Genomic DNA, 24979 nt, shown 5'->3' on the forward strand with positions numbered 1-24979 from the left:
TGGTTAATCCAGCGTGGATCGGCTCCTGCTCGATGGACACTGGTTGGAGTAAAACAGTTGTCTCTGGTTTTCTCTCCTCAATGACCCCCTGTGTTGGAATCAAAGTCATCATTTCAAGTCCCTCTGTCATACTGGTCACCTGAGGGAAGTCCATCACATCCAAATCAATCAGGTTAATTTCAGGTATAATCCTATTTCGGGAGTGTCTGCAAAGGTTGTCGGCTCTCTCCTACTATCGGCCTTATTTTTTCCTACCGCCCTTCGTACTTTCTTTTTCTGCTTTTTGTTTTGGTTATGCAGTCTATAGCGACCTCCTTTTTTATACTTAAATACAAGGTTTTGTAAAGGCCTGATTATCTTTGGCCATTTCTTTTTCACCTCTATTGTGACATTTCCAGTTATTGAAATAGACAGATTGTCAACCTTCACTATTGTTATTTCATCTAAGCCTTTAGTTGCTCCTATCAACGTTTCACCAAGGTGAACCTGCTGTGTATTCGACATTCTCACCACTTTCAACCACTCCTGGAATATTACCGTTTGAAAAAACAAGTTTCTCTGTGTGTAACTGAGGGGTTACAAAACCCTGACTGTATTAAAGATTGTGATAGATTAAACCACTGCTATTTATCATTATTATTACTTGCCAGAAAGTACAGCTAATTATGGCAGACACTCAGAATAATACGGCACGGTGACAAAGAAATATCATTTAGAATATTTATTGTTATGCAGCAAATTGTACAGAGATGGGAATTAAGGTCGCGCTTGTATGGCAAAGAATATGAATAAGTCAGTCAGTAGCAAAAGTCAGTTGGAATAGATAATTCCTACGATGGGGTACTAGACTAGACGCCGCCGGGCGTAGGATGGCAATTATAGGGGGAAACGCTGGTACCGCTGGAGACAAGGGGTTTCCTCCCAGAGAGGTAAGCTCTGGAGGAGAGAAGAATGTTCGGATACTCAGTCTGTTCAATTGAAGAAGAAGGGGGTTCACGTACAGAATCCAGTCCTTGTAATCCAAAGCTCAGCAACAAAGCAATAACTGTAATCCAATTGCACGATAGCAATGACGATAGCCAGCTAGCTTCGGTCCACGAAGCCAGCCCGAAGTAGATCCTCAAGGTGGTTAAATCCAAACGACAGTGGATATTAACGATGCTCTTCTCCAGGTAGTACGTTCCACAATCACTATAATCCAACCAATACTGATTCTGCAATCGCCGCCGTCGGTTCCAATATGCACATGTCCAGCAGGTTCTCCGACTAGGCCCTCCTCGTGTACTGGCACCAATGTATTTAGTCCACGCACACTGGCTAAGGTTCCACTAGCTAAACGAACGAACTGCTGGGTAATGCTGCACACGAACGAACTGCTGTTGGCACGATGCACAATAAATAACAACTCTTTACTTCACATTAAGCTAAGTCGAACTTGACGTTACTGCATTAACTCTGACACTTTTACTATTCACTTCGCACGTGGTTCTCAACACTGTTTAGACGAACTGCTTCTCACTACATTAGAATCACACTGAACTGCTGCTGTTCGCACCTGCCGCGATATATATACTTAAGTGGCTTTCTAGTGCCAAACCTCAGTTCTCGTCTCGAATCAATGCGCCGTCTCCAGGCATGTTCCAACATGCCTGGACTCGCCTTTGAACCTGACTTTAGGGGCTCGCCGTCTGGCGCCGAGAACGTTATCCAATGAGGAAAGTGAATATTACTGGGATTCAAACGCAGGCTTAAAGGGATATAACTTGTATATATAAATAATATACAAGCTATATAAAACAATAAATGTAGATTCTCAGCTTTTAATCTGGCCCTTCACAACAGCCGCCTCCTAATTAGTCCGCACCTAATTAGTTAAAGGAGACAGATTAATAGTCCAGTCAACTGCTCAATATTTGTTGTGAGGAGTAGGGCAATCTACAAAGTCAGTGGGTCATGGTCGTCATCAGGGGAGTCAGGGAGCTCCGGCAACTCTATCAGCTTCGCCACGGGTCGGGTGTAGGTCCGCCCTTGGACTATGACTTCTGCCGCTCTGACCTTCCCATCGGCACCAGTAATCACTTTGCTTACGCGGCCGGCCGGCCACGTAGCTCGGGGTAGTGACTGGTCTATGATCATAACGACTGTGTCCACCTTCAGGTTGTCCCTGTCCTTTACCCACTTCTGACGGGCTTGGAGGGATGGTAGATAGTGGAGGAGGAAGCTGCTCCAAAACTGGTCAGCCAATACCTGACTGTATCTCCACATTCTTCGGCCGTTCACTTCCTCAGGTCTGTACACCGCCTGTGGAAGGGCAGGGTCCAGCCGCACCATCAAGAGATAGTTTGGGGTGACTGGGTCGAAGTCTGCAACATCACTTGAGACGTAACCGAGGGGCTTCGAGTTCAAGACGCCCTCGATCTCCGTGAGGACTGTCGTGAGGACTTCTTCCACCACGGTCTGGGCCCCAAGCACGGTGTACAGAGCAGTCTTTTTCGAACGGACTTCTCTTTCCCAGGCTCCCCCGAAATGAGGGGCGTTCGGGGGGTTGAACTGGAATTTGATCTGAGAGGGAGCGAGGCGGGTCTTAAGTCCTTCACCCATAGCCTGGAAGCTCTCTCTCAATTCTCTTTCTCCGCCTTTGAAGTTTGTCCCTTGATCGGACAACAACACAGACGGGCTTCCTCTTCGGGCTTGAAATCTCCGGAAGGACATGAGGAATGAATCCGTACTCCGTGGTCTGGAGGATTTCGATATGAACAGCTCGTGTGGTCATACGTACACAATGCCCCACCTCTTCTCTGTCCCTCTTCCTTTCTTGACGTTGAATGGGCCGAAGCAGTCCACGCCCGTGGAGTGGAAGGCCTTCTCGCCGAGTCGGAGGTGGCAGGGAGGCAGGTCGGCCATCATAGGTATACTGGGCTGTGCTCGCCACTTGCGACAGTTTAAACAAGTCCGTTGGAAGCGACGTACTGCTTCTCTCCCTTGCAGTATCCAGTAACGTCGTCGGATCTCAGCGAAGACTCTCTCTGCCCCTGCGTGGTGCACATCCTCGTCGTACTTATGTATGATCAGCTCGGTTACCTTGTGTCGACTGTTGAGGACGATAGGATGCTTGACATCATCCGTTAAGTCCGGGGCCCGTCTCAGACGACCACCCACCCTGATGAGGTGCTGGGTGTCGAGCTCGGGGGCCAAAGTGAGCAGTCGGCTGTCTGAGGGGATTGGCTTTTTCCTTTGCAGGCAGTCTAGCTCATCTGGAAATGAGTCTCTTTGGGCTCTCTTTAGCAGAAGGAGTTATGCCTCTGCGTAGTTCGATGTGTCAATGTCTGTGGTGGGGGGAACCTCAGGATGGTGCCACAAGAATGTCTTTTTCTGAGCACTCTCAAGGGTTAAGCAGTCGTCTATGTTGGGGTCCGTTGGAGCTGGGGCGTGCGTCAGCCCGCAGAACATAGACTTCTTGATCTCTGCCTCCTCTTGACTCGCCTCCCGTGGTGTGGGGGTAGGCCACTCCTCCTCCGGGAGCTTGAGGAACTCAGGACCGTCACTGTAAATGTTGGGACGTGTGAGGTCGTCTAGGGACATCCCCCGTGTGATGACATCTGCTGGGTTCTGCTTGGTGTCAACGTATCTCCAGCACGCTGATCCTACCAAGTCTTGAATCTCGGTGACTCGGACTCCGACGAAGACTTTGTATCGACAAGAATCGGACTGGATCCATGTGAGCACAGTCATGGAGTCTGACCACAGGATTGTCTTTCGCACCGTTATGGTGAGTTCACGTTGTATCAGCGTGGCGAGTTGCGCGCCTACCAGAGCTGCGCAGAGCTCTAGACGCGGGATAGATTGTTGCTTGCGGGGGGCTATTCTTGAGCGAGCCAGGACGAAGGCTGTGTGTACTTCTCCTCCCTCCTCTCGGGCTCTCAAGTAAGCCACCGAACCGTAAGCTACTTCTGAGGCGTCGCTGAAGACGTGCAGGTCCATCTGACACGTCTCCAGCCGCACTGTGGGTGGGAAGTAGCTCCGGCGAATGTTCACATTTTGGAGCGAGTGGAGTTCTCCCTCCCACTCTCTCCAGGTGGAAGCCAGGTGCTCAGGTATGGGGTCGTCCCAGCCCTGCTCCTTGTCCCACAGTTCTCGCACAAGCATCTTCGCCCGAGTGGTGTAAGGTAGGATACACCCCAGCGGGTCGTATTGGCTTGCGAGTGTTCTGTATACGCTCCGTCGAGTGGTCGGTAGAGGGGTCGACCTTCTTTGCTCCTGGGTCAGGGGTGTGTGCTTATAATGGAGCGAGTCTGTTTTGAAGCGCCAGACGAGGCCCAATGTAATTTCCTGTGCTTCACCTGGGGTGGTCGCCATCCAGGTCTCGCTGCTTGCTGCCTTTGTCACTGGGGAGAGGCTGCGAAGTACTTGAGGGTCACTGCTGGCCCACTGCCTAAGGTCGAAGCCGCCTTTGATCAGGGAGGCTCGGAGCTTAAGCAGGATGGCTTCGGCTTCTTCTGGCGTTGATACGCTTTGTAGGCAGTTGTCCACGTAGAAACTCCTCTCTACGCTTTGTCTGACCTCCTCGTCAGCTCCAGGGTCTTCGGTCACGTGCTTTTGTAGTGCGAACGTGGCGCAGCATGGGCTGCATGTGGTGCCGAAGGGGAGGGTTGGTCATCGTCGATCCTCTCTCTCCACAGGAACCGCAACAGGGGCTTGTCCTCCTCCATCAGTCGCACCTGCAGGAACATCCCTTTGATGTCGCCGCTGATGGCTACTTTATCCTGGCGGAAACGTAGTAGGACGCCGAGGAGGGAGGGGCCGAGTGTCGGGCCGGGCAAGAGCAAGTTATTCAGGTTCTGTAGTCCGATCTGGTAACTGCAGTTGAATACAATGCGGTTCTTGCCATTGTGGTGGACCTTGTGATGGGGCACGTACCAGGATTCAGTCGTCTGGTCTGCCTCTTGACTGTCGATTTTCTTTATATGTCCCGCTGTGATCAGTTTGTCGATCTCAGCGCGGTATATCGTAGCTTGAGGGGGGTCTTTAGCTAGACGCCGCTCGGTGTTCAGTAGATAGCGTTGTGTCGCTTCCTTTGATGCGTGCAGGGTGGGCATCCTCTCTCGCCTCAAGAGTGGAGTTGCGTATCTCATCACTCCGTCGACCTCGACCCTCTTTGTCTTCTGCTCAAGGAGAGCTATGGCATACTTGTCTTCCTTGGAACGAACTAGTTTCCGTTTGTTCTTGAAGGGCATCGAGTCTAATGTCCATAGTCTCTCGACGTGCTGCAAGAGGGTGGTGTCGTTGTCGCTTACCCTCGTGTAGAGGCAGCGTGTGGCCATCGGTCGGTTGGAAGACCCGGAGAGGGGGCCTTGTAGCGTCCAACCCAGGCGGGTATTGACCGCGGCTGGGCAGCCTCTGGGTCCGATGTGGACCGCGTCCATTGGGACGATGAGGTCTGCGTGGTCGGAGCCTATGAGCAGGGTCGGGGTGGCGCCGTCGATGAACGGTATAGGCAGTCGGCGTAGGTGCACGTATTTCTCCTTCAGCTGGGGGATGGGGTAGGTGTAACGTGACAGACCTATGTCATGGCTTGTGAAGGCATTAGTGATGCTGTACCGCTTCTCGGGCTGCTCGACCACTGCTATTGTGAATGAGACGTTTTCACCCTTTATGGTCTTTAGGTCTCGCCGAATAGTACGGATTGTCATTGTTTCTTCGGTACCCCGCAGGCCCAACTGGGCTGCGGCGGAAGCGAGGAGGAGAGTCTTTTCAGACCCATCGTCGAGGACGGCGTAAGTGTCCAGGACCTTGTCCTCGTAGCTCAGGAGCACTCGGACCACCTTCAAGAGCACTCGGGAGCTCCCGCTCTTCGCAGCGTCTATATACATGACATCTACTCTCGAACTGCTTTGTGGTACGGGTCTCCTCTTGTTGCTGTCATGTAGGACATCCAGGTGGGCGCCGTCGCACTTGCTGCATCTTTTCTTCAGGCGGCACTCAGCTGCCATGTGGCTGCGCGCGCAGCGGAAGCAGCGGCGGTTCGCTTTGATCCACTGACTCACTTCGTCAGCAGTCAACTTCTTGAAGGTGTCACATTGAGATAGCCAATGTTCATGTTCACAATACTGGCAGGCAATCTTCCACTTTCCCTTCGCGGGGGGGGTGTTGTGGTTCTTGTGCCGCGGCACTGACTCGGCCTGGTGCATAACGGTCACGGACCGGCGGTTGTCATTGAACCTCCTCGGTCCATCTTTAGGGTTAGAGCCACTCCACACGAATGTGTCTAATCGTAGACTGCTGACCTCCCTGGCGAGGAAATCAGCCAGGTCTAGGAGGGATGGTTCTGGGCCGTGGGGGTCACGGTGGTCTTTCTGCCGCCGAAAACGTTCTGGACGGGCTGGAGGGAGCTTCTCCAGTATCCGCTCCACGTTGGAATTTGCATACAGTTCATATCTCCCCTTTTCCTTTTGTGACCCCAGCATCCCAACAAGGGATTGTACCTTGATAGAGAGGTCATCTAGTGCTCTATTGTCTTTGGCTGGGGGGAGGCGGTCGATATCTCGTATTTCTTGGATCACGTAATCCCATATGCGTCCATAGCGCGCGTCGAGGGCCACCAGAGCATCTGAGTAGGGGGTTCTTGAGTTAGAATATGCCAGCGCTATGTTATGCGCTCTGGGCACTTTAAGATGCTTGAGGAGGATGGCATATTTATAAGACTCATCGTGTACATCGGACATTATAGTCTCTAAACACATGCGTAGTTCCGTATACTGTGCTCTGTCCTCACACGTAAAGTCTGGGAACGTCGGTGTTCCAAGGTAAGATGCCATGGATGGCTGGGACACCGATGAGCGTAGGGGGAGAGGCCTCCTGGGCGAGTCTCCCTGTACGGGTGGTCGTGGGTTAGTGCTGGGTGGGTACCAGAGGCCGGGCCCCCAGGTGCTGCTCCTCGGTGCTGACTGTGCATCAAACTCACCCATGGGTTGGGTCGGGGGTTTGTAACGCAGTGACTCGGGGCTGAGGTCGGGGCTGTACTGGGCCTCCTGGTCCAAAGTAGGTTCGTGCTGGTGGGCTTGCTGTCCTCCCTCGTCCTCCGCTAGGTCCTGGAGTCTTCTAGTTAGTTTCTCGGCGACGTAGGCGGGATCTTCCCGTGGGCTGGGTCCCGTATAGACCGGTCTGGGAGGGGGCTCGGCGACGTAGGCAGGTTCTTCCTGTTGGCTGGGTCCCGTGTAGATTTGTCGGGGAGGGGAAGGTGCCCTCGACCCGTGTCGCGATGATCTCCGGGAGCTCCGTGTGGAGGAGGGGGGGGTCGCCCTCTGGATCAATTGTTCTATCATCTGCGCCTGCAGACGGTCTCGCTCCGCTTCGCGCTGTGCATTGGCCCGTTCTCGCTGAATGTTTTCTTCAGCCTGGAGGCACCTCTCTTCCAGTCTGATGCGTTCTCTTTCCAGTGCAGACTGTTCGCGCTCACTCTGTTGTTGCGCTTGGAGACGTTCGCGCTCCACTGCAGACTGTTCGCGCGCACTCTGTTGTTGCGCTTGGAGGCGTTCGCGCTCCACTGCAGACTGTTCGCGCGCACTCTGTTGTTGCGCTTGGAGGCGCTCTCGTTCCACTGCAGAGTGTTCGCGCTCACTAAGTGTCTGTGCTTGGAGACGGTCTCTTTCGGTTGATGCAGTTAGTGTAGCGATCAAGGCTTGTGCTAGTCGCTGGTCAGCCTCGCTGGGGGATGACACTGATGGAGGTGATCGGGCGCTGACAGGACTTGGTGGGGACCTGTTCTCTTGGCGCGCTCCGAGGTCCATCTCTTGAGCGCTGCTTCTTACTTTCTCCCGCGCCCCGAGGTCCATCTCAGGGTGCGCGCTCTTGGGTCTCTTGCGTTCCGGGGTCTATCCCGGTGGCGCTTTCTTTATCCTTGGGCGCTCCGGGGTCTATCCCGGTGGCGCTGTCTTGGGGTATAGTCACGTCATGTCCCGCTTGTTCCCCCCCGTGAGCTAAGTCAGTTTCGTTTGAACCCACTGGGGTCTCTACTGGTGGGGGCGACAAGTCGATAGGATTGGGCATGCTTAGACTATCAGTTTTATCCGTGCTTAACGTCTCTTTAGATAAGCTAGGAGGTAAAACGAAAGCGTAGTCCTCCAGGTGTGGAGGGGGCTGACGTTTGCGCCTAGGGCGCTCTAGTTTGGGAGAGCCGTCTGGAGAGTGTCCGCCGCTGGCCATATCAATATTAATATGATATTAAGATTACTGATACCCTCCGGCTCGAAGGACCAATTGTAACTGAGGGGTTACAAAACCCTGACTGTATTAAAGATTGTGATAGATTAAACCACTGCTATTTATCATTATTATTACTTGCCAGAAAGTACAGCTAATTATGGCAGACACTCAGAATAATACGGCACGGTGACAAAGAAATATCATTTAGAATATTTATTGTTATGCAGCAAATTGTACAGAGATGGGAATTAAGGTCGCGCTTGTATGGCGAAGAATATGAATAAGTCAGTCAGTAGCAAAAGTCAGTTGGAATAGATAATTCCTACGATGGGGTACTAGACTAGACGCCGCCTGGCGTAGGATGACAATTATAGGGGGAAACGCTGGTACCGCTGGAGACAAGGGGTTTCCTCCCAGAGAGGTAAGCTCTGAAGGAGAGAAGAATGTTCGGATACTCAGTCTGTTCAATTGAAGAAGAAGGGGGTTCACGTACAGAATCCAGTCCTTGTAATCCAAAGCTCAGCAACAAAGCAATAACTGTAATCCAATTGCACGATAGCAATGACGATAGCCAGCTAGCTTCGGTCCACGAAGCCAGCCCGAAGTAGATCCTCAAGGTGGTTAAATCCAAACGACAGTGGATATTAACGATGCTCTTCTCCAGGTAGTACGTTCCACAATCACTATAATCCAACCAATACTGATTCTGCAATCGCCGTCGTCGGTTCCAATATGCACATGTCCAGCAGGTTCTCCGACTAGGCCCTCCTCGTGTACTGGCACCAATGTATTTAGTCCACGCACACTGGCTAAGGTTCCACTAGCTAAACGAACGAACTGCTGGGTAATGCTGCACACGAACGAACTGCTGTTGGCACGATGCACAATAAATAACGACTCTTTACTTCACATTAAGCTAAGTCGAACTTGACGTTACTGCATTAACTCTGACACTTTTACTATTCACTTCGCACGTGGTTCTCAACACTCTGTTTAGACGAACTGCTTCTCACTACATTAGAATCACACTGAACTGCTGCTGTTCGCACCTGCCGCGATATATATACTTAAAGGCCAACCTCTAGGTTAAACCCTACTGATCAATTATGGGTAGTTTACATCATTGGTATATAATTTCATTATTTATTTATTTCCATTTGACACCGGAAATGCCACTCTGAAAGAGTTAAAAAGGTCCACGCACGAATAACATGCACGCGCGAATCAAAAAAGCTTATCAAAACGCCGACGTCACAACAGGTGTGGCTTGCATATTAATGAGCCGAATCTAATGTTGCTTTTCCACTAAAATAAAGTACTCAGTTTGTCTCCGTGTGGGGAGGCGGGGCTGCTGGTGATCAGCATGAGAGCTCCAGAAATGACACGTGAAAAACTGCAGACCACTGATTGGTCAGAAGAGAGACGCGTGACGTCACTGTTTGGGGAGTCTGAACGAAAACAGAATGTCCGCGCCGCCATCTTTAATGTCTCGCGTAGGATATCTTTTGTATGTTTGCAGCAAGAAACGAGTGGAATAAAAAAGGATACAGTCACTGTGTATTCTGCCTCATTTATTGATGAAACAAAACCGACATCAACACAATTTGCCACCGAGCGGAGAGTTTAGTCTGACAAAAAGATCGCTGATTAGTTACGCTTGTTGTTGGGGGTTAGGGACGTAACGTTAGTTAGCCTAATGCTAACGTTAGCAGATAGACACGAGAGGCTATCTGTGTAGAATAGACACAATGAGGTAACGTTAGCGTTAGCATAATAGACACAACGAGAGTCTGGTTAATGTTGTTATTGATTGATTGAATGAAAACTGTGTTTTACTCTGGCTTGCCAAGCTCATCATAGCCCCTTTCGTGACTGATGCACCGAGTGAAGCTTGTGGACTCGACAACAGCGGCGGCCGCAGGGCGCCGGAGCCCGCAGCGCTAGTTAGCTCATAGCTATCGTGTAACACTAGCCTTTGCGGGCTCGGGCGCCCTGCGGCTGCCGCCGCCGTCGCGTCCATGGGCCCCCCGGCAGGGCACCCGTGGGGTCGGGGTGTACAGAGAGGAGAGAACCATTTTGGGTCGGCCGTTCATGCCGGCCAGCGAGCCGGATGTCGGGATATGTTGTTAGCACAATAGCTACCAAGCTAAGCTATGTTATCTACTAACGTTATAAACACAATGTGTACAACGACACAATGATTTACATTATTACAAATATGGTAACGTGGTTAGCTTTAGAGATGGATGGATGGCTATAATCACGGAGCAATAGTGAGGTGAAACAGATACATTTCCATTCGGCTAGTAGTAGCAAGCATATATCTATGGTAGCAAGGCTCTCTGCCTGCCACTAGCTGTGTGACTCTCAGCGCCCCCTGGTGATACCCCTGGTGACCAATACCTGTTGTGACGACATTACACGTGCACATTATAAACCATTGATTAAAATATGCAAGTGCATGTTGATTGTGTTGGGCAGACAAAATGTTTTGATAAAAACGCTAAAACTGGGTCAATTTCAATACTTTTTTTTACAATTCTTCATGAAAGTCACTGTTGGCCTAGTCCACATTGTTTATTGAACAAAAATACAACGTGGAGGTTGACCTTTAAGTGGCTTTCTAGTGCCAAACCTCAGTTCTCGTCTCGAATCAATGCGCCGTCTCCAGGCATGTTCCAACATGCCTGGACTCGCCTTTGAACCTGACTTTAGGGGCTCGCCGTCTGGCGCCGAGAACGTTATCCAATGAGGAAAGTGAATATTACTGGGATTCAAACGCAGGCTTAAAGCGATATAACTTGTATATATAAATAATATACAAGGTATATAAAACAATAAATGTAGATTCTCAGCTTTTAATCTGGCCCTTCACAACACTGTGTCTAAAACTATTTTTACCAACTTGAGTTAAAATCACTCACACTTTCAGATTTTTACCGGTGCAGACAGGGATTGATACGTTTCTTATCATTCATACTATACCAAAGCTCCCATTTAGCCGTTATTCCCCAGTTGGTCTTGAAATCGTCAGAGCCTCGTCTGTCCTCGCCGAGCACCTGTTGAGAAAGAAAGAAAAACACACGCACTTAATATCAGTGGTATTTCCCTTTTTATTCCATCAATATTTTACGAATGGAAATGTCGGGCGTGTCTATACTAATAACACTTAGAGAGATTTGGTGCAATTTATTTGAACATAACGACACAGCCTTAGCTTCGTTTTGTCTGTTGTCCAATCGGAAAACTGGATGTTCCAATCACTTGTCGTGTATCCCCTCACACAAATCTCTGGGGAATACAAATTTGCATCAACCTCGCCCGTCCGTTCCGGTACGCTGATGGTCCTCCTTTAGACAATGAGAATTAGTTCCACAACAGCCTATCAATGTCTAAGCCTTTCTGGTGGATATGGTCATTCATCTGTTCAAATTTCTTTTTGCCTTGATGAATTTGTCATTTTGATCCCATAAAACACCTTGAATAACAACATCAGCGTAATGACTATGTGTAAATGTAATGTTAACCTTTTCTTCTCAAAACCTACTATGGGAAATCAAAAATTTACTTTTCCCTACATTACAATCAACATTTACATTTTAACATTCCCTCACATACTTCATACAACATTATTTTCATAATTAATAAACACTTCTCCCCCTTCAACACCAATTTTTTGTGTTGACCTCATCTGCCACCATCTACCAAGGAAAAAAATCTATTTTCAGCGGTTTATACCACTGAACTCCCCGATCTTAATATAGTGCCCAGCCGCCCATGTCATAAACCATAGACGCCAGCACCATACTACAGTAATATCCCAACAGACCCTCGACTCCTCAAAAGCCTGCCATCTCTCAGCCTAAAGCATCTTCCCTCAGTTTCGAACCTGAAAGAAAAAAAAACTCTGCCCCCTTTACAAGGAATATCACGATTACCGTCCAACCATACTCGTACCTAGACAGGCCAGCGCCCATACGGTACCCACACTCACATTCATAATAACAACACCTCTACCCAAACAAAAACACATCTATCCAACTACTGTAAAAACACACACAACATGGCGTAAAGCCAACCCCGTTTCCAAATACCATAATAGGAGGGGGGAGTAGGGGGCTGGTACCTTGTCTAAATGAAAAAAATATATCCCATGTCCACTCATCAACTGTCCCGAACAAACCTCAATCTTGTAAAACATTCCCATCATAACAAACCCGACTGGATTTCGTACACCCAGTTGAAATAAACATCCAACACCCAAAGCTGAATATAACCCCAGGGTCAGTTAGGGAGATGGGGGGACTTCTGAATCGAAAAAATACCCTTAACCCAACAATGCATTCCACAATCCGAACCGGAACTGGTTAGCAGAGTATCCAATACAACCCATAATCATTCGAAGGGCAAGCATTGATGGAGAAAGGGAAATAGGGGAGGGGGGGCAGGCAGGCAGGCAGGGAGGGAGGGAGGGAGGGAAAGAGAGTGAGAGAGAGGGAGGAATGGAGGTAAAAAATAGGGAGAGAGAGGGAGGGAGAGACGGAGGGAGGAGGGGAGGTAGGAAATAGGGAGAGAGAGGGAGGGAGAGACGGAAGGAGGAGGGGAGGTAGGAAATAGGGAGAGAGAGGGAGGGAGAGACGGAGGGATGAGGGGAGGTAGGAAATAGGGAGAGATAGGGAGGGAGAGACGGAGGGAGGAGGGGGGGGCCTCCCAAACGAATAATAATACTATATCAATCCTATGCAATCAGAATTTAGAATTAACTAGCAGACCTTACAGTATCACCTGGTCCAGTTTACAAACAGGGCTTTAAACACTACTTCAGCATTCGCTGCACAACTTTAACTTAAATTAAACCCTACTTTACTATGACTAATGGTTCCTGAATGGAGTTTCTAAAAGTTAACACTATACCTAGGCCTTACTGTAGAGGCACTCCAATTTGAATAAACTCCATTCAGAGCCACTAAGCAGAGGCAGATACCATTGAAGGCAAGTGTTGATGGAACCAGGGAAGGAGGGAGGAGGGGAGACACGCAGGGAGAGAGGGAGGGAGGGAGGGAGTGAGGGGAAAGACACGCAGGGAGGGAGGGAGATAGAGACGGAGGGAGGGAGGGAGGGAGGGAAGGATAAAACAGGGGGGGGGGGGACGCAGTCTTCCTCCACAGCAGACAATGTCGCTGTTCACTCTACCAATCTGGTCAACACCGCCCCCTATCATACTTTACTGTTCACTGTCCTAACAAAAAGCTCAACTCCATTACCCATAATCCATCACCCTTGTATCGATGGCACCGTGGCACGCATGCGCAGACCGACACATACCGTCCACACATTCTTAAACATGACCGCCACCCTCCACACTGCTTGCTATTGGTCTAAAACATTTTGTAAAGTCACAACCAAACACACACTCACCCGTCCCGTTTTCCCACTACTGCCATCATACTGGGCTAACAACAGATATAGATTGATAACCAGATATGTACATACATTCGTTCTTTATCCGCCATTACACAAACGGGAAAAAACGATAAAAAACTACAAAACTAAAATGGCCGTCACGGTGCTTCATGTGAAAATTCGGAAGTTGTTTCACTAGCACATTGTGAGATTAGCGAGAGTTGCAAATTGCTACATTGTTAGCACAGGTAGCTTAGCTTATTAGCTTCGTTAGCTTAGCATTATTGGCACCGTTAGCTCCGCATCGCTAGCTCAATTAGCTTAGCCTAGCCATATTATTGTCCGTTAGCCTAGCGTAGCCAGTTAGCTTAGCTTAGCATCATCCACGTCACCCTAACAACGTCACCTAAACGGTCTATCGTCCCGTTCTTTCGAGTGGCACAACACACCGCGACGTCAGCGCTATCACGGTCCTACCCCTCAACAGAACTTTAATCTCATTAAGCGCTAGTTTACAGATCATACAATCAAAAGAATTTTTACATTCCCCGCTCGTCCGTTCTCTCCGCCCGGCCGAAATATACAGTATATTAAATCCAACGTACCCCAAAGCCTTCCCGACCGGACGCTGCAGCGACGACTTCCGGTTCTAACTCATCGATTCTTTTGATTTCTATTACATTAAACAACGATCTTAATACCACAGAAATCAATAATCATAACTTACAACTCGCTTCCTAGTGGCTCCAACTCACACACGATTCCTTCAATATACTTGATATCACGACGCAACGCCCGCTGCCCCAGCAGGTCTGTTATATATATATCCGTTCAGTCTGTTTTTGTATAAGTGAATGTTCTTAAGATAGAGAGAAATTAGATTTTTCAATTGCCTCTCTGCTGTTTAGTTCAGCACTGTGGGCAGCGCCAAGCAAGCCACAGCGTCGTTGTCCCAGCTGAAACGTATAAAATAGAACCTGTGTTGAAAAACCATTGTGCCCCCCCGAGAAAATTGTATGCCCCCCCACGAATTTGTTTCTGCAGCCTGGTCTGCGGAAGGTTAACCCTTTCACTGCGACACGACAGCAGGTTACCCCTTTCATTGCGACAATACACAGAAACATATACAGTATGAACTCTGACCTCTGTTGTCTATTCTCCACTTGCACAACGTGAAGTAGGCACTTCCGGTAGGACTTCCGGGTTGCGAATGGTTCTTCCTGTCCCAAATACATTGTTTTCAGCAACTTTTCTCCTGTTATTTAAGCAACTTTGTTGTCACAGAGAGGTAATGAAATGTTTGTATTATTATATTATAGAATGTATTTAATAAGCAAACGTTTGTCAGCAGGGTTTTTGGGCTGTATTTCATGTAAAAACCTTTACTTTTAGTTTACTTGCTCAGCTAATGAAGGCTAATGCTGGCTAACAGAAGCTAGTTGATCAAAACGGGCCGGATTAGCTTTGAGCTAACGATCTTTGCCTTGATGTATTCATTCCATTCTAAACATAACGTTAGTTTACAAAACATTACCTGTCTATATAACATTGAGGAACAAATTATAAAGTGTGTGGGTGTGTGTTTTGGTGAACATTGGACCGCTGTTAGTACTGTTAGTTTACTTGCTCAGCTAATGAAGGCTAATGCTGGCTAACAGAAGCTAGTTGATAAACAGGCCGGATTGATTAGCTTTGAATTATTCACTCTAGTTTCCAGAGCTGATGTGATAGTAACATGGCCGTGGTGTGAATTACCTCTATTATTTTTTAATGACAACAGTAATAATGATGGCAAGTGTATGATGGCATGTACAATAATGCTTAGTATCTACAGATATGTAAGAGGATTATATGCAGGTATACATACACCTGCTGTGTGTAGTTTACTTCCCTTCATAATGTTCCTCTGGTATGCTATTTGTAACTGAGGGGTACAATTCCCTGACTGTATTGAGAGTATGGTATTATTAAACCACTACTTAGTTATGTACTTTAATTACTGGCCATACAGTACACGGTATATCTGGTGAACACCCACACAAGAATACGGCTTAACAAAGAAAGTTATATTTAGAAGTATTTATTATCAGAGCAGCAACAATAGGTTACAATATTGAGAATTATGAATTGCGCTTATATGGCGAAGAACACTTAAGTAGGTCAAGAGCGTAAGTCCATGAGCATATTAAGATGGGTATAATTGACACCACCTGTAGCATAAGAATTACATAAGGCACACTCGTAGTCAGCTGGAGATACTAAGGGGTTCCCTCCGGTTGTAAGCCAGCAGGGGAGAGGAATGGTCGGGAGCAAAGTCTGGATCAACGAGGAATAAAGAAGCTCCAGCTACGGGAGGCGGTACATATACTCCCCTCGATCGGCAGACAAAAGTAGCAGCTATAATCCAGTATGCGCGACAGCATGGATGAAAGCCAGCCAGCCTCTTCCTAGATACGGGCTGGAGTGATGCTCCTCACGGGTAGATCCCACACAGCAGTGGGGTAGACGGTTCTCTGCTCCAGCAGCCACAGTACCAAAAGCAATATAATCCAGCCGGAAAAGGCTCTGCATTCGCCAGGGTAGATTCTCCGGTGCACTATACTTCACATTTAACTAGGTCGAACTTGACGTTATTTCACTAAGCTCTGACACTTTTACTATCCTATTCGCACGCGGTTCTAAGTGCTCTATTTAGACGCAAGGTTGCTCACTTCACTTGGTCGTTGACTCGTGGTGAAGGCTTTAACGTAATGAACTCAACTAGACGTTACTTTGAACGAATGATGAACTGAATGAACTGATACTTTGAACGAAGTGCTGCTGTTTCCACCTGCGCCGTATTTATACGTAAGGTGAATAATCTAGTGCCAACCTCAGTTCTGTCTCGTATTACTGCGCAAACCTGGACATGTTGAGACATGTCTTGGCGGTGGCTTTGAACTCGCCATTGGGGGTATGGTCGTTGGCGCCTAGGGGTCGCTGTCCAATAGGAGAACGAATATTATGGTCTGGCTTGTACCTAGGTAAAGGGATATTCCGTGTATATATACAAAGAATATACAAGGGATATCAAACGATATACAAATATTATACAAGGGATCTCAAGTAATGAATATATATATTCGGTTTAATCTGACCCTTTGTAACACTATTCGTTGTCAGTTATTTTCTGATCACAGACGTGAGTACTCTACCTATGCTCACGTCAGGAGCATAATTGTGATACCAAGGTTGGTGTCGTGCTTTGTTCATTTAGTATTAATTTATTCATTAAAGTATTGGTCGTGTGGATGTTTGCCCTGCAAACATTTCTCAGTTCGGGTTCGAACTGCTTTTTGGAGACTAATGTCTTCCCTTTTCTTTCCCTGTTTCAAAGTATTTGTTTTGTCGTGTTATGCTTCATGTTCACAATAAAGAAACTGTTTAATTGTGAAAGAACAACTATCGCATTCCGCCTATTCAACTCTGCAATTGGGTCCAACACACGTACCCCATCGTAACAATTTCTAATACAATAATAACAATAATAATAATAATAATACACTTTATTTGTATAGCACCTTTCATACAAGCATTGTAGCCCAAGCAAGCAGTCAAAAATATGCATAGAATAAACATAAGATTATCATAGAAATTACAGAATAAAAGCACAATCAGTGATCAGAGAGCTCCCGCCTACCTCCGGTCAATGGTCTCTAACTAAGCACCCTCAAGACCCCTACGCTCTCTGCATCTTCTGGCCGCCTAAGACCCACTCCTATCCGAACTCCGGGAGGGTCATCAAGGAGAAGCTGCCTATTCTCAGTCCCTGCCCCACAATGGTGCAACGAACTTCCCACCACAGTTAGGACAGCCGAAACCCGTCCAATCTTTCGCCATCAACTAAAGACGCACTTCTTCAACCATTATCTGAAATGAAAAAAAAACTGGCAAAAATTAACTAACCTTACAGTCATGCACTTGTCCTAATATACTAACCTACACTGTTGCACTCATCACTTTGATGAACATTGTTACTCAGCTGATAGAGTTGTACCCTTCCTGGTGACTTGTCATAAAGAACTTGTAAGTAAGAACTTGTAAGCGGCACGGTGGTGTAGTAGTTAACACTGTCGCCTAGAACACGCCCTCTTTTTGACAGGTTGGTTTGAGTTTGACAGCGCACGGAAGCTTTGAGTTTACTAGTGAGATAGTTGTTTAAGTGAGTATAGAGTAAGTAGTAGAGTGTTTTTTGTATAGTGTAGTTTCCCCCAACGGCTTTTAGCTGTTTGGGGGAAATTAACGTTTGTCTCAAGGCTCGGACGAAACATCATGGCAACAAACATTTCGAAGGGCGGGTGGAATACGAGACAGACGGATGAAATGAATGAACGAAAATAAGAGTTAAGATTAACAGTTGAGTTGGAGATCGAAGGCAATGATAGAGTCACAATGATGGAGCTTTTGAGGGTGATAAAGTCGGAGTGTGGGACCGCCATTGGATGTCGATACAGGATGCCCAAGAAATATGAAATCATGTTGATGGATGAGAAGGAGAAGGAGAAACTGATGGACGGATTTAAAATCAAGGACAGTAGGATAATGGCACGAGAACTGTCAATGACGAGGTTGTCGTCTCTTTTTTGGCTCTGCCTTTATATATAACAGATGATGACATTCTCGAGAAACTGAAGCAATGGAGAGTGGCGGCGGTAACGCAGATTAAGAGAAGGACGTGGCCTGGAACAGACATTATAGACGGCACAAGGTTCGTAAAAGTGAAGTTCACTGAGTTTGTCAAATCCCTGCCGTATTCGACCCGGTTTGAGACCCAACAGGGGATGACACATTTTAGAGTGATCCATAATAGGCAGGTGTGAGTTTGTAGGCTGTGTCTTCAGCCTGGTTGCCCTGACTTTAAATGCCACAAATGTGGCCAGCAAGGGCAGTATGCCAGAGAGTGTGACACTGAAGAAAGGTGCAGGGGGTGCGATGAAAAGTATGCGCAGTGTACATGCACGCCCTGGAATGAGGAGCAGGGTACGAGAGGTGAGACCGGTGGGGCTGCCAAGAATGGTGGAAACGACGGAGGAGAAGCCACTGAGACGGAGAAAGCAGGTGGAGAGGATGAGGGCGAGGCAGAAGCAGATGATGAAGAAGGAGAAGAAGAAGACTAAGGAGACGATGAAGCGGAGGAGGAGGATGAGGAAGAGGAGGAGACCATGCAGACCCCAGAGTGAGATCAGGTGGAGACGGCGACAGGAGAGAGCGCAGAGCTGAGAGCAGAGTGAACAGGAAGGCAAAGAGGCGACAACAGATGACGAGGAGAGAGAGCTGACAGCGCGACAGAGAGAGAGAGAGAGAGAACACAGCAGGCCTAAATGAAAACATAGATGTTTTTGATTCGGGACTGCTGAGGTCACTGATGTTCATGGAGAGACAGCTGGGATCGGGAGTATCTACAGGCGAAACAAGAGCTACTGGGTCTGGGCCGCGGACCCGGGGAGGCAGCGCTGGAGGGTGAGGAGGCGGTAGAGCGCATCTAGAGGCGTGCGGCAAAAGGGACGCGGCAGAGAGAATATCTACATGTGCGGAGAAGAGGGAGGAGTCTATAGGAGACTCAGAGGGGGTGTCAGGGACTGGGGAAGAGGTGGGGGCTACATCAGCGGACTCTGAGGAGATGGACACCAGCCCATCAGCTATCAACCTACTGAAAATAAAATCAAGAGAGAACAGAGGTGCTAAGGGGAGGTGTAGCCAATAAGAAGGTATGATAAGATATGATATATAGGATAATCAATATATTTTTCGTCATGTGTGCTGCCATCACTGTAACATCGCTTAATGTGAACGGACTGAGGAACAAAACTAAAATTGAGCAGGTGATATCAACTTTTAATACAGATATAGTGATGTTGCCGTGGTGGACGGAAATTATAATGAGTGATGTGAAAAGAAAATGGACTGATGTATTATATGTAAATCATGGTACAGAGCGATATTTAAAAAAGATGTAGTGGAAAATATAAAGGTAGTATATGAGGACACAGAAGGGAGGGTGATTATATTAGAATTTGAACATCAAGGTGTGTTGTTTAGATTAGGGAATATATATGCGCCCAATGTGGAGAAAATCAGGAAGTTTTTTTTTGAAGGGCTAAAGGTGCACATGAAGGGGAATTGTTTGTTTGTCTGTGATTTTAACACTTTGCGAAGTAGGTTAGATACTACGAGCAAGATTTTCAAGTGTGACACAGCTAGAAATACACTAACAGAAATAATGTCTGGTGTGGATCTAGTGGATATGTGGAGAGAGGAGAACTCTGGGAAAAGAGGGTTTACAAGGAAAGAAGTGGTGGCGGGCTGCTTAAGGCAAAGCCGGATTGATCTATGTCTGGTTAAACGGGAAATACGGAATTACATTAACAATATAGAACATAAGTACAACTTTTCGAGTGACCAATAACCAAATATATATATTTAGGTTATTGTATTATATGAATGTTTAATATTGATTGGATTTAGATAAAGTCATTGAACCATCGTATTTGTCATAATAGACCTGTCTAGAACATAGAACATTCTAGAACCACAGTATGATGTCATGATAGAAGGTTATGGAACATTCGTGATGCCACCGTATGATGTCATAACTGACATTCTAGAACATTTGGGTCTCATAAGCTGACGTTTTCTCAGAACAGCAGTATGCATCTTCAACCGGACTGAACAGGACTGAACGGATGGACTCAACAATGGACTGAAGCCAGGAGCCAGCAAGTGGATTTACGGCTTTCACAATACGAAGGAATTTTCATGTGTCGAGTCGGCGGTGATTTTGGAGACTGGGAAAATACAGTTTTCTTACCCTGTAGTAGTATTTGTAGTAGTGACAGGAATATTTAGGAAAGTAGATTCAGGACCACTTCTGTAAAGAAAGACTTTGCAAATAAACCATTTGGATATCTTTGCTTTGCACTGGAGCGGCTGTGGACATTACTTTTCTTTATCAACGAACGTACTACTCATGAGTAAGTAATTTAACCAGATATATTGAGGTAAGGTTCTTAGTGGTAATTGTGGAAAAATAATGTTTTAAAAATATTAAAAATAAAAAATGGTATGACCTTGAACTTGATGCACACTTTCGTGCTTTAAGCATCATGATCTCCCCATGTAGTAAGGAAGGCACAATAGTAGAGAGCCTAGAGAAGGTAGGTAGGTGTGGTGACAATAGCTTATTTATGGGCTTTAAGCCTTTAATGACGGAAAATATACCGGGTTGAATACAGGGTTGAAGCCTGATGGCCGGGTTCACTCTATGTGAGTCAAGGAGAGACTTCTTCTATCAGGGAGGATATGCTGCTACCTGCACCAGATGTGCCTTCACCAGACAACTGGGGCTGGACCAGGAACCAGCAAGGAATGTTGATGAGCCATACTGGACAGAACTACCGTAGGCCTCCCAACCCTGCCATGAACTAGTATCATGCAGGTGCAAGAATAGCTGTGTGAAGAGCTGCAAGTGCAAAAAAAGCTGTGCTTGAATGCACTGCCCTGTGTGCCTGTGAAGGGGAGTGTTAACACAGTTAGCTTTTCAAGTGAGATTGAGATGCTTGTGCTCGAGAGCCAGTTGATGAGCAGTTACTGTACAAAAACAATAACAAACAAACACTATTGAAGTACTGAATTGTGTATTGTTTCCTACCATCATTGGCTCTAAACCTTGACTAACAGAAGAGGAGTGTTTACATATAGATGTCTATATATATGAAAGATTTCAAAAAATTTACTGGGGACCTTTTCCAACATGCATTTGTGACATTCCATATGTAAAATGGAATATATCTGGTTCTATTTGGACTAGAATAATAATATTGGTATCTCTTTTCATAATGGCTGATATGAAATGTAGGGGCGGCCCAGCTGTACTGTTTAACCCCGACGGGCATTTATTAAGAGAGTACCACGGTTGTAACTAGAGTGTGAGGGCTGTGGGTGTGTGTGTGGGTCATGAGCAGATAATAGGGATTCTTAAAGTTATACGTAAAACGGATAACCACTAACTGCTTACGCAGACGTTTTAGGAGAAGGGGAAAAATAAACAACACAAAACAACCTTTACAGGTGGAAGCCTCAAAGTGAGTGTTCAAGAAAATAAGTAATGTCCAAAAAAACAGGACGACACTCATTAAAGAGGTATTGTAGAGAAAATAAATAAGCCACAAAGGCATCTCCTAAAAACAGAGTTTATATTGCAAACATAAAACAATAAACCTCCATCAAGGGAGTTTATGTGCAAAGGGCAGTTCCAAAAGAACCAAAGAAAACACTACCATAAAGGACTCAGCCTTTATAAAATAAAGTGTAAACTAAGCCAGACGAAAACGAGTATAGCTACAAAAGAAGGCTAAATGCTGAATAGGGCAGCACTACACTTAAATATAAGAAGCCTGACCAAAAGTATAGCCAGCACAAGGAAAATGAAAAAGCAGTTGACACTGCAATCTCCAAACTTAAATAGACTCCACATGGCCATAGGCACAGCTGCACGGCATCAGGTGCAATCAAGCCCACACACCTGCCGACCCATGAGACAATTAACCACAGGGAACAGGGATTAACAGCTATCCCTTACAGAGAGGTGAAATAAAGCAAAAATAGACAGCTGTCCCTCACAGAAAGGTGAAATAAGGCAAAAACCATGACACAGAGCCGAATTGAAGATAAGAAGAGAGCGTGTAGGAGCCATTCTTGAGTTATTTAATCTTTGAGTTTGTATCATGCAATTATTTGAATTATTAAAATGCTTTATGGATTACGGAATATGAAAACGAAAACTGATAATTTGATGGACAAGTCATGATATTATTTACACTGATTATCTTATTGTAACTATTCTTATGATTTGAAACTATGTGTACTTTCCCTTTAAAGAGACCTACCCAAGCTATTCACCTGTACGGTTTACCTTGATAAGGGGTGGTGGCCTGCGTGGGAGACGTGGAACGGGGAAAGCAAACAGTTTTTGAACCGCACTGCACGCAACGCACGCATATACCGCATGCATTAGATATACAAGTTTTGTTTGTTCTGCAGCTTGGAAATAAATTATTGATTCATTGTGACAGCCAAACGGATGGATCAGCATCTTTACTATGTGCGAGTAGACTAAAGCTATCCCCGGAGTGGAAGTGGCAAATACGAAATACGAAATTGGTTGTAAATAGCCACAATAGCGCGATACAGTCCTCCCAACCTACCCCCCAGCCCAGCTCCCCCGCTAGCAGCAAATGTTGCTAAGAGCCCATTCCCCTCCCCCCTGCTGCAACTGTGGTCCAGGATATAACTTTTCCTCCCTCCCTCCCTCCCTCCCTCCGAATCGCGCAGACGTGCTTGTGCTGAGCTGCAGCGGACATATGCATAGGCCGTCTCAATGACCTACTGTAGTCGGGCATGTTATCAACAAATGTGCATGCTTGTGTGGAAATTATGTGTGCCGTTATTACTGTCAATGTAATAATTGTGGAATATTTGTATAATGAGGCTTTGGCTGTATGTGTATGTCACCGAATTTCCCCAAGGGGATTAATAAAGGTCATCCTTATCCTTATCCTTACTGTGTAGAGGGGAAACAAACAAAAAAACAGGGAGCCTGGGTGTTTTAGCCTCAAAAACACGAACCCACATCTGACAGACAGCATAATGTGTAAATAACATAGAGGATACTTGCCAGGCCATTCTTAGGGAAGATCTGATGCTGAATGAATGGAGATCCATGCTTCTTGTAGGCAGAGGGGTAGAGTGGGAGCAGGTGTGGAGTCTCCATCCATCAGCGCAACTCGTTTCACCTGTGACTATAACACACATGTAGTACCCAAGCTGAAGTGCAGGGGGTGTGTGAGGCAGGTCTGGAGGGTTGAGGTGCAGGGGGTGTGTGAGGCAGGTCTGGAGGGTTGAGGTGCAGGGGGTGTGTGAGGCAGGTCTGGAGGGTTGAGGTGCAGGGGGTGTGTGAGGCAGGTCTGGAGGGTTGAGCTGAAGTGCAGGGGGTGTGTGAGGCAGGTCTGGAGGGTTGAGGTGCAGGGGGTGTGTGAGGCAGGTCTGGAGGGTTGATGTGCAGGGGGTGTGTGAGGCAGGTCTGGAGGGTTGAGGTGCAGGGGGTGTGTGAGGCAGGTCTGGAGGGTTGATGTGCAGGGGGTGTGTGAGGCAGGTCTGGAGGGTTGAGGTGCAGGGGGTGTGTGAGGCAGGACTGGAGGGTTGAGGTGCAGGGGGTGTGTGAGGCAGGTCTGGAGGGTTGAGGTGCAGGGGGTGTGTGAGGCAGGTCTGGAGGGTTGAGGTGCAGGGGGTGTGTGAGGCAGGTCTGGAGGGTTGAGGAGGTGAAGTGCAGGGGGTGTGAGAGACAGGTATGGAGGGTTGAGGAGGTGAAGTGCAGGGGGTGTGAGAGACAGGTATGGAGGGTTGAGGAGGTGAAGTGCAGGGGGTGTGAGAGACAGGTATGGAGGGTTTAGGAGGTGAAGTGCAGGGGGTGTGAGAGACAGGTATGGAGGGTTTAGGAGGTGAAGTGCAGGGGGTGTGAGAGACAGGTATGGAGGGTTGAGGAGGTGAAGTGCAGGGGGTGTGAGAGACAGGTATGGAGGGTTTAGGAGGTGAAGTGCAGGGGGTGTGAGAGACAGGTATGGAGGGTTGAGGAGGTGAAGTGCAGGGGGTGTGAGAGACAGGTATGGAGGATTTAGCAGGGGGTGTGTGAGGCAGGTATGGAGGGTTGTGGAGGTGAAACCGTAACAATAATGCTAACACGCAATATACGGCTTTCCCCTTCAGAGTCACAAAGACCTTGGATGTCTTCCATCTTGGCAGTGAAGGTTTTTATTTTCATCTTGCTATACACAAAGGTTGCCCATAAAGAGGCAGATGTTATGCTCAATAATTCACATACTTATTCAGAGCTGGCACACACACGACTGCACGGAACTTTTGTGTGTCAGCTCTGAATAAATATGTGAATTATTAAGTGAACATCTGCGTGTGCCCCCCCCCCCCCCCCCCCCCCCCCCCTTGACGGGTGTCAAATTGGTTCAACTAAGTTTTTCGGTTGTTTCTTATTATGTGTGAATTAATGGGAACTTTTCCACCTGTTTCCTTGACTGAAAGGATGTTTTGTTTATTATGGGTTATTATGCATGGGTTATTATGCGTAATGAATTACATTAACTGGATAATCATATTGCATTCATCTACTACTACCCATCTACAAATGCCTTATGTTTGTGAACTGTGTCATCATAACACATGAATTAGTCAAACATGTACTCGTGAATACAGCATGTACCCACCTCTGTATACCCACCTATCATATTAATTATTACAGTATATTCACCTATCATCATAATTATTA

This window comes from Notolepis coatsorum, assembly GCF_963971535.1.
Source record: "Notolepis coatsorum genome assembly, chromosome: 2".
Lineage (NCBI taxonomy): Eukaryota > Metazoa > Chordata > Actinopteri > Aulopiformes > Paralepididae > Notolepis > Notolepis coatsorum.